We start from the raw sequence: 11,553 nt of genomic DNA, 5'->3' as shown, positions 1-11,553 counted from the left end.
TAATAATATCCTCTGAAAGGAAAGTCTAAATGTGGCACTATGGTAAATATAAAGACATCAAAAATCACTGATCAATGGCCATGAGTACCATTCACAGAGAGTTGGGGAATAGCTGCAATCACATTATAAGATGACCATTGATCAGTGGTCTTTGATCAATGGTCATGAGAATTTGCATAATTAAGATTAAGGAACTGACCTCCCAGCCCATTGTTCCTTCAGTGGGCTGGTTTCAGCCATTATGCAAATATACTGTTTATAAGATTGGGAAAACCTGCAGTCAGCTGAGTCTGAAGAAGTCACTTGGATGAGTGATGAAACATTACTCCCACTGAAAAAGCTACATCCAGATGAACAGAATCAACTTTTGGAGGCCATAGTATTCCAACATGATAACAACCCCAAACACACCTTCAAGAAGATGAGTGCCTTGCTAAATAAGGCACATACAGCAATCTACGTGACCTGTCAATCACGTAGATTGCTGTATGTTTACAGCAATACATGTCTGTAAACATATATTGCTATGAGACAGGATAAGCTGAAAAACCTAAATGCGCAGCAGAAAATACAGGAAGTAGAAGAGCTAAAGAAGAATCTGACATTTCAGCAGACATTTTTCACCAGAGCAAAATCACAAAGTGCAGCTGTTGTGAAAGCAAGTTTCATTTTAGCAGAGCAGAGAGCCAAACCTTGGAACACCTCCTGTTATCCTGCTATAGAACAGTAGTGTCACGGTCTGGCTGGCAGACCATGGGGATATGGGGGAATGAGGACCCAAAACGCATGGTTCTGCGATGCAAACAGTGCACTTTATTTACAGTGAAGGCAGCAGATGCACAATAAATCCCCTTTGCTCCCTAGACTCCCGTGCTCATGCTCCCAGCAGTTGTGTTTCTGCACACCCTGTGCGTGCTGCCCTTCTGGTCCCTCGTTCCACCTGCAGGACAATAACAGAAGCAGCCGTTAAACACTAAACCCGCACGCACGCACGCTCCTCCTCCTCCTCCTACTAATAACAACAATACTAATAACAATAATGGTCCATCCTGCTCATGGACCCCCGAGTCCTCCAGAGCCGGGTCAGGAGGTAGAGATTAGACAGGAAATGGCTAAAGTGGGCTTTGATATTGACAAAAATATAAAAGCTATTAAGTATGGACTGTTTAAGGAAAAAATGTATGATAATAAAAGTCGTCTTTTTTGGCTGATCATGTGCATTATCAACCCCCACGTTTGGAAAACAAGAGCCAAGGTGGTCATAGAACAAAAGATGATCGGCAGTGTGGCTGTTTGCAAGAACATTTTTGCAGATTTGAGAAGGAGGAAAACTCTAGAACAGAAGAATAATAGTCCTTTACCTTGGGATCTTTTAAAGATATGATTAATTTTAAAAAAGGCTTGAGTATGGTTTTGGTGTTATTGGTTGGTATTTATCTGTGTTCTTGTAAATTTACACGTGTATTGGCATGTATTTTTGAAGTAAATATTGTGTGTTGTTTTATGATATGTATTGCCATGAATTTGGAAAAAATATTGAGAGCCAAATCAGCCCAGTCATTTACCGAGTGAGAGTTTCTAAATAGCTGCATGATGAAGCTGTGCGATGTCTTGTCTCCAGACAAAATGCAGATTTTGGCAAAAGTGAGCCTGAGCAGAAATACGATTGCTGTTATTTTGTGAGATGGCCACTGATTTAAGAACACAGTTGTGTGAAAGAAGCAAAGACTTTATTGCATACTCTCTTGCTGTGGATGAAAGTACAGACATTATGGACCTTACACAGCTGGCTATCTTAATCCGTGGAGTGGACTCCAATTTGTTCGTTACAGAGGAAATATTGGACATTAAATAGACGCACGGGACAACAAAAGGAAAATACATTTTTGAAAACGTATGTCAAAGTGTAGCGACATGAAGCTGCCCTGGGACAAACTTGTTGGAGTTATAACAGATGGAGTGGCGGCAATGTGCGGTGAAAAAAGTGGACTACTTGGCAGGATGCGAGTAACTGGTGAGTTAACAGCAGATCACTGCATCATGCACAAGGAAACGCTGTGTGGTAAATTCCTAAAAATGGAGCATGTAATGAGTAACGTAATGCAAAACATAAATTTTATCCAAGCTAAAGGTTTAAATGACCGTCAATTTCACTCTTTCGTGCAGGAAATAGATTCAGAGTCCTTATCATACAGAGGTTCGTTGGCTGAGTTGGGGAAAAGTTATTTTATAGAGTTTTTGAGCTCAGCAAAGAAACCTGCCAGTTCATGGACATGGCATGTATGATGTGGGAAGGCATTTCAAGCCAAGCTGCTCCTATGGGAGTCACAAATGCACCACTTGCCTCACTTTCCCCGTTGCTAAGTAATGTTGAACCAAGTCGGCGCAACAGTGTTCCCAAATGAGCACTTTTCTGATAAACTGAGCGCACTGCGCACTGAGTTCGCACAGCGCTTTGGTGACTTTGGAGCAGAAAAAGACCATTTTGAACTGCTTCGCAATCCATTTACAGTTGACGTGGAAACTGCACCTGTGCAGATTCAGATGGAGCTGATTGAGCTGCAGTGTAATGGGACACTCAAGGCAAAGTACGACACTGAAGGGCCCGCACAGTTCATTCGTTCCATACCTGAAGCAATACCCCAGCTCTGTCTACATGCGGCTCGAACCTTGTGTATGTTTGGTAGCACACATCTGTGTGAGAAGCTGTTTTCCGTGATGAAGATTAACACAACAGTGCACAGGAGTTGTCTCACTGATGAACACCTGCAGTCCATCCTGAGAATCTCTACAACACAAGACCTCACACCAAACTTAAACGAACTTGCTGCCAAAAAAGATGCCAAGCATCCAGCTCTGAACAAATGGCATAAGAGCAAAGAAAACTGAATATTATTATTTGTTGTTCTTTTAACTTTTGCTGAAAAGCAGAAATTTTATTTGTTTCCAGTTTTTGTTTTTGTTTTTGCATCATGTTCATATTTTGAATTCGTATCATTTCACAGGAGATACTCTTATGAAGAGCAAAACATTTTATTTATTTTTTTTATAAAATGGCATAATAGCAACAAAATCTCATTGTTTTGATTTGTTGTTACTTTACCGTTTACTTAAAAGCACAATTTTCATTTATTTTTACTGGGGTTTTGGCAGCATGTTCATATTTCTAACTTGCATAAATTTGACAGGATATATTTTTATGGAGAGCAAAACATTTAAAGTCAAAGTTAAAGTTTAATTTTTCTAAGTTTATTTATTCTGGAATAATATTTTTGTCTGTTTTTATTCATATTTATGTTTAAAAAACGTTGTTTTAGTGTGTTCAATAAATGTTCATCTTGTTTGGCCTGGACTAGGGATGCACCGATACCGATATCGGGTATCGGCCTCGATACCACATTTTCTAAAGTACTCGTACTCGTTAAAAGTCCCCCGATACCGAGGACCGATACCACGGTCTGAGACCTGTCTATGTTTGAGCGGCATGTAAGGGGTTAATCATAGGCGCCAAGTGCCCGCCCCGGCTGCAGCTCAGAGCGGGGAGAAAGCGAGGCGAGACATATCAGCTGTGTGGAACTATTTCAAAGTGAACGAAGACGAGAAAACAAAGGCGGACTGCAAATTGTGCTCAGCGAAATTGTCCAGAGGAGGCTCTAAAGGTAGCGCATTTAACACAAGCAATTTAATCAAGCACCTAAAATCCCAACACAACGAGTACAAAGAGTTTACCCACGCTTATTAGCACAGAGGAGCATAGCTGATGCTATAGCAGTGGGACGGAAAATAGTTGGGCATTTTAAACATTCCGCCTTAGCCTCCTCCCGCCTCGAGGACATTCAGGCTCAACCAGCCAATAAAGAGACTGCAGCAGGACGTACAGACGCGCTGGAACAGCACGTATTACATGCTCCAGTCCCTCATTGAGCAAAAGCGAGTGCACGAACTCCCTGAGTGAGCAGCTACGACGCACTAGCCTCTGATGTCATCCCAGCTGTGACTGTGCTAGTGAGACTTCTAAACAGAGAAACAGACGAACAAATTTAAAATTCAATTTTGTTTTTTTATAATTATTTATTCTGTAATATGTTGCATATAACATGTTTTTCATTTTAAATAAATGTTCTTAATTCCAAACTAGTCCCTTGTTTGTTTGTTTTTTGTTCAATTATAGGACTAAAGCTGTTACCTGCAAATTTAAATCATGTTTTTATTAAGTACTCGGTATCGGTATCGGCGAGTACTGAAATGCAAGTACTCGTACTCGTTTCCAAAAAAGTGGTATCGGTGCATCCCTAGCCTGGACTTAAAGTGCGCCTTGAGTTTCGGCCCCCTGTGCAATAGAGTTAGACACCCTTGATTTAAGCTGGCTGAATTACTGCAGGGGATGATGGAAATTCAGTGGCTACTTAAATAAGAATTATTATTAATATTATTATTAGTAGTAGTAGTAGTAGAGGTAGTAGTAGAATTTCAAAAGTAATACATCAGATAACAAGCTCAAGCAACAAACAGACATTCATGTCTTGCATTTTTCTAAGAGGATAACAGAATTTCCAGTAACCATCCAAACAACCGTTGAAGAGCACTTATGATACATTAAAATGTAAAAGTATTTGAATTCACAGCAACCACTCAAGGCTGATGTTCATGCTGTGTGTTTGAGATATTTATGTAAAGCGACTTGAAAACAGCAGTAATTGCAGTTGATAGATGTTCATAATGTATCTGGGAAATCATTTCCTCACAATCTCGGGTAAAATCAGGATGTGGGTAAATGCTTTTACATGTTTGCATCTTTAATTTCAGCATACTGAGATTTAATAAGTGCTCCATCAGTAGAGGGAGTGAGGCCCTGTTTGGAAAAGGTGAGAATGACAGTGATTTCTTTTTGTTGTTGTCTACTGTCTGTCTATCTGTTCAGATCCTGTGTAAGTTCTCCTCACTTCTTAAATCACTTTCCATGTTTGTTCCTAGGTTTCTGTTGTGGACTTTGTTTGGATTTGCTTGGTCCCACTCGTGCTGTCCTGACAGACTTTGTTACCGGGTCAAAGGTAAGTGTTTTCCAAATTGCCTTTGTGTTCTCGACATCTTCACCTCAGTTATCTAAGTAACATCTACACTCTGCCGCTACCTGTTAGTGCTGATATTTGTTGTACCTCACAAGTATGTTTGAAAATGTGTACAATTGTGCCTTGATATTTAGCCGTTTAGTGACCATCATCAGAGCAAAGATTGTCTTGGCCAACTAAATCACTGGCATTGTTGGCAGTGACTGTCATGTTTATGAACAGCCACTCATATTGTGTCCGCATTAAATCAGGAGACCACTCTGTCGCTTCTGTAGAGTTGTCACTTGGCTGCAACTGAATGTCCTGAGCTGAAGTGGAAATGAAAGGACACCAAAGCATCACACCACAGCATAGGTCGCTCATTCTGTATCACCCCGTTCGCCCAATGTTGAGTCTGCTCTCTGCCTGCGAGACATGCTGTTCACAAGTCGTCAGTCAGCTATAAACAGTACACCCAAGCAACATCAAGCAGAGGCAAAAAGAAGCCAACACAAAATTGTAGTTCCTTCAGTGGCCACTGGAGGATAGCCCCAAATGTGAGTGATTCCTCATTTAAAAATATTTGTATTTCACAGCTGAAATAAACAAAAATTAATTTGTATATCTGATTTTCCTCTTCATACAAAATGTTTTGGAATCTTTTGCTTGCTGATTTTTTTATGCAAAACTAAACTCTATAAATATGTCGAGTATGTCAAAATAATGTTTTGTCCACAGACTCAGGACAGACTGTGGACTCAGTTGTTTTATTTTAATTATTATTATCTTTTGATTTTGGGTTTATTCTGGTTAAGACTTTCTAGTTCTTTGGTTTTGGTTACTGTGCTTCCTTGGTTTAGTGTCTAGTCATATCTGCCCATGTCTTCCCTTTGTTCTCTGTTAGTATCGTGTTTCTGAGTTCTGTCAGTGTATCTTTCCTCTTTTACTTTGAAGGTCCGTGTCTGATGTTGGCGTGTTCAGTTTGTGTCCTCCCTGTCTCGTCATGTTAAGTAGGTTCAGCCATGTCTCCGTCCTGTGTGCAGTTTCCTCGTTTCCTTGTCCGAATGTGTTTTTATAGTGTGTGTTCTCTTGTGCTCGTCACTGGTCTGTCTGTATTACCTCTGCATATCGTCCCAAGTTCCACTCTGTGTTCCTCTGCAAGTAATCCTGTTTAGGGTTCGGATTCATTTGTTAGATTTTCCCAGTTTAGGTTATTTCTTCTCTGTCCTCAGCCTCTCCATTTCTGTCCTGTATGGAAACAAAGAAACACGCAAGTTCCTCACAAACTACAAAAGCACAAATATCAAGTCATTGTTAGTTCTTCTGTATACCTCTCTGTAGCTCTGTGCATTTCAAAATCCATTTCCCTTTCCTGTTCGCTCAGGTGATGTGGATTAGCAGTTGGATTAACAACTTCATTTTAAACATCCTGCCACAGCGTGGGATGTAAGGAGCTCTCTGATTGGTTGGTCAGACACAGGCTGTCTGCCAGCCTGGATTTTTCTAGCTCATATCTTCGGCCTGCTAAGAAGCGTGTGTGCTTGTACAAAGGCCGTTCAGCCTCGGTATTTACACTCGGCTCACACGGATATGTGAAGGATGAATGGACCCTGCAGCGAAACGGAGAGCCCAACCTCTGACTGAGTGCCTGTTTATGCAGTCTGACCACCTGTGAAGGTAACGTGCTAACATGGCTAACGCTAGCATCACCGCCCCGTTATTTTAAGGTCATCTTAGCTTATGAAAATTTTACGTCGGAGCTGTACGAGCTAGCTACGTGTTTAGTAAGCTGCTGTGCTCTTCACAAATAAAGCTGGAAGCAGCTCAGACTATTAGAACCAGCACTGAGGCCTGTTACACTTATACAGTGTTAGAGCAATGGCTGCAACCTACAGCCTTTAAACTAGTGATTAAAATGCTGACAGTAAACTTGTCAGTCCAGATGTTACCACATTACTTTGTGATACTTAGAGTTAAAACAACTGAGACAGGCTGATTCAAATAACAGCTGTAAGTTCTCTCATTCCTTATATCAAGACTGGAGATCACACTACTGATTTCAGTTCATTTAATATGTGAGTGCACAGATTCATTCTCAACTGGACATAAACGATGATCAAAGGTTGTATATATGATGAAGTCATCAAATCCCAGCCTCTAACACAGTGCGCTGAATCTTAGCTTTGAATGTCCAGTATATTCTAATCAGTGCAATTTAAGCATTCACTGAACCTACAGTATCTAAACCTGTGTGGCAAATGTGTGGTAAAGACACAGATAATGAAATGTAATTATTAATACAATATACATCATGAGAAACAAAAGCTGAAATTGATTCAGTTTAGTACTTTTCTCTGTATGCTCTGTGATTATAAAAGCCTTAAATTCTGTGATATATACTGTAAATGATTTTCACAGAGGTCTTAAAGTAGTTAAATCACTGCTTATAGTCTGGTTTAGGGCTGGGCGATATGACCCAAAATTCATATCTCGATATTTTTTAGCTGGATGGCGATATAAGATATATATCTCGATATATATTTTTTAAAGCCATAAAGTAAGAACAAAAAGAGAGTTCTTAGTCAAAGCTGTGTCCCAGATGTCACACAGGCATTTTATTAACATAGAGCAGATGTACATAAAATTTACTCAAAAATAAATTATGAGCATTTATTAAATAATGCTCCATAAATAAAAGAAAACAATGTTGTTTTTGTGCATAACAAAAAGCTCACAAATGTGCAGTCAAAATGTAAACTAAAAGACGCTGAGCACAATAACAAAGACAGATTTCACAGCTGCTCTGTTCCCAACTTGTACTGCGTGACTGACAGCCTGGAGTTTGTAATCCGCTTCGCAACCACGTCTCTTAACAGGTGCCATTTATGGTCCTTATACACAGTAGGGTAATATTACGTTGAAGCACAGTACGTATCACTCCGCGAGGCTCAGCCGTAATGCTCCGACAATCCATCAAGCGGTGCAGCTCCGTAGCTTACCAAAGTCGTACTAAAACATTTTTTGACAGATTGCTGAGCGCCGTGTTCCACATAAAATCGGTTCGCAGTCATCAAGCACAACCAGAATTCATACATAAGGAGCGCTGTCAACTTTTGAGAAAATGAAAGGATTTTAGTCCGTGCAGCACCTCTGGGCTGCATGGCGTTAGCGTGGTTAGCTCGTTAGCGTGGTTAGCTAGCTAACACGTTGACGCCGTCCAGCCCCACGCACGGGGCGATGCGCAGTAACTCGTTAACGGAGATTTGCCGTGTCCATCTTGTCGCTTCCTGCAGGTGAAGCGATGGGGGAGGAGGGGGAGTTGTGTTCAGTGAAGGAGAGGCGAGGCCGAGTAACGTTGCGTAAAGACGAAAGTGGACGAAAGAGAGGCAAACTTGCGGCTCTGCAAGTATAATTATAACGTAACATAGACTATATCGATATAAAGGATATGGTCACATCTTATATCTCGTATAAAAATATATCGATATTTTTTAAAAACTCGATATATCGCCCAGCTCTAGTCTGGTTGTTTATATTTTCACGTTTTTGTGTCTGTAGGGCTGTTTGATGACGATTTGGACTCCTCTGGGAGATGAGGACACACCCACATCTGTTCCATACTGCAGCCATTGATGGTGTTACGGCTCTGAGTCAGCTTTGGGGCATCAGATGCACACACTGGAAATTGTAGGCAGATAGCATAGGCCTGTGGATCGAGTTGAATGAGTCTCATTCATTAACATAGGCACAGCTGTAAGAACCAAACTGGCCATTGTACGTAGATCATGTTTCTGATGATGGCTTTTCTATGAAAACGAATTTGTTTGTAAGAACAATAGTGAATGAAGCCCAGTGGTGTCTGGAAATGTTTCTCTGCCAGTGTATTGATACCCAGTTAACCATACCTATTTTAATGTAGTGGACCTTTGATATTAGGTACCGTGATATAATATGCGTAGATTATATATTCAGAGTCTTAACAATTTTACATTGCAGATCATTATTCTGTTCCATAATTTATAGACACCGCTCTTGCTGATTGAATCTCTGCTCAACCTGTTACTGACCCTTTAACCTAACAATTTGAGAACTTTTCCCCTGCTGTTTCTTTGTAATATTACACAGTAAAACTACCAACTTTTTGTGCAATGTTTGTGCCACCATTTTTAAAATTACCTAATAGTTTTCTTTTCTTAAAATCGTACAGTTTCTCAGTTTAAACACATGATATTTTCTATCATTAGCTGTGAAAAACATTAGTTGGATTTATGAGATAATTCCAAATTTGGATTCTATTAACATTTTACACAACGTCTCAAATCTTTTGGAACTGGTTGTAAAAAGTGTCCATGTCGATGGTCCTGAGCCACATACAGAACTTCAAAATCTATTCAGCCACAGATTTCAAGATGTGGGCAAAAGCTTCCAGAAGTTCATACAGTCACAATAGCAACATGAAAGAACAGGGAAGTGGGAGAGACCTCAGTTAAGTGCTCCATCAGAAGAGGCAGCTGGGTCATGTTTAAGAAAGGCAAGACAGCTATGTTTTTTTCCCTCATCAAGCACAAAAACTTTCATGGCAATTTCCAAGTTCCCTTCATGCTGCCATTTACTTTCACCATGATAAATGCATCCACTTTAGTCAATTACTGACATTATCAGCTCTACTTAGGTTACTGGGCAAATATCTTAAAAGGACATTAAAATAATACTTTTCCATTAGGCATCAGCATATAATGTTGGTTTATCAACAGCAACAGATGTCTTATACAGGAAAGGATACAATAACAGTTGAATCAGTTGCAATATGATATGAGATGGCATCATTTGCACACCCCTTGAAGAATGGTGCATATGTTTGACAAATTTCACAACCATTAAATGTTAGAGACGACTCTGAAAATGAGGTTATGTTCACTTCTAAAGTAAATACGTCTGCTTGTGCTCACAGTCCCTACATTTCAAAAATAAGACAATAATAAGACAAAACTGCTAAGTGACACAAGAGGCTAGGGCAGGGGTGTCCAAACTTTTTTTACTGAGGGCCACATACATAATAATATAGGAGGGCCTGGGCCACTTACTAGAAATTAGGTATATAACCTTAACTTTAGTGTATTAAAGTTAGAAAAATCACTTAAAAGTGGTCGAATATGTTATATTGTTGAATATAATTAAAGACAAAACTGCCTTCATCAAAGCTTTCCATAAATGGATCTTTATTGATTTATTCAGAAAAAGCTTTGGTAGCTCATTCTCAGAACAGCAGCCTCAGATTTCTTCTTAGACAGAAGATTTACAGCACAGAGAAAAAACAACAAAGGGGAAAATGGGACGGGTACATTTCAAGTTTGTTATTTAACTTATTAGGGTTAGCAACACACCTATTAACGTTCGTTTGAAACCGTTATCAACATTAACAGACTGAACTGGACTTAATAGCAGGAGTGCATATAATTTTAGTAAATTATTCTGGAGTATCAGCTGCGCTGGGTATGTAAATCGGGCCATCCAGCCGCGGTGCTGATCGTCACTCGTGCCAAAAATCCGGACAAATGATCAAGGAGCAAATCTGCATCAGATGAGATCAGCTGATTTTGCGTGTGCGTGCGCTGTGCACAGCGGTGTGTACTGTGTGTTAACAAGAAAAGCGCATATAAGAAAGTGGTGTGCAAAAGCAGGGTAGTGACAGAATTGATGCGCATTATTGATACCGGTATTTGAAGCATGTGTACCTGCACATTAACACACGGGTACTGTCCACTCCCTGCAAAAAAATAGCAGCTGTGCGGCGTCTGTGGCATCGGTGCTCTCATCGCATGCGATGGAGTAAAAATCAAAAGCACAGCTTTATCAGACAGTTGCAGTTTAATGTTGGCTGACAAGTCTTCAATGCGTCGCACAACTGTATTTCTGGACATGCTGACGTTGTTGAAGTCCTGCACTTTTTCCGGGCACATTATTTCGGTGACTTTAACGAGGCCGTGTTTTATGAGGTCTCCATCTGAAAAAGGCTTGCCATGGCTTGCGATGAGTTGGGCGACCTCATAGCTGGCTATTGTAGCCTTTTCCTGGACCTTTTGAGCACGAAAAAAATACTGTTGCTGACCACGCAGGAGAGCTACCCTGTGCTTTAATTTCTGCTCTCTCTCAGCACCAGTGTAGGATGCATAGGCCTGATGTTGGGTTTCATAATGACGTAGTACATTATACTCTTTCATAACTGCCATAATTTCAGTACAGATCAAACAGACACACTTCCCCTTGAATTCTTTGAAGAAATATTCACTCTCCCACCATGTCTGAAATTTTCTGCATTCACTTTCTACCTTTCGCTTCTTTGGTTCTGCCATGTTTAGTAACTAACTTGGGGTAAATTTCTTCTGTGATTGTCCTTTTTGGTGGAGCAACTGCCTTGATCAACAGTAGCTCCCCCTGGTGTTAAAACTAAGAAGTGCAATACACTCAAGCAAAAGTTGAAGTGCGGGCCATATTCTATTCTATT

General features: G+C 40.3%; 1 long non-coding RNA gene across 1 annotated transcript; it reads right to left on the bottom strand.

Moving 5' to 3' along the window:
• Positions 1-848: 848 nt before the first annotated feature.
• Positions 849-6,467, bottom strand: LOC146568771 (uncharacterized). The gene is made up of 3 exons (XR_014893644.1): positions 6,380-6,467; positions 6,168-6,296; positions 849-940 (listed from the first exon to the last, which is right to left on the bottom strand). It is a non-coding gene; the product is annotated as an uncharacterized LOC146568771 (long non-coding RNA).
• Between the last annotated feature and the right edge of the window lie 5,086 nt (positions 6,468-11,553).

Source organism: Mchenga conophoros, linkage group LG8, assembly GCF_057382185.1.
Source record: "Mchenga conophoros isolate Kocher_MC1m ecotype Shallow Benthic linkage group LG8, M_conophoros_male_GT1.1, whole genome shotgun sequence".
Lineage (NCBI taxonomy): Eukaryota > Metazoa > Chordata > Actinopteri > Cichliformes > Cichlidae > Mchenga > Mchenga conophoros.
This window is presented reverse-complemented; position numbering and strand designations above follow the sequence as displayed.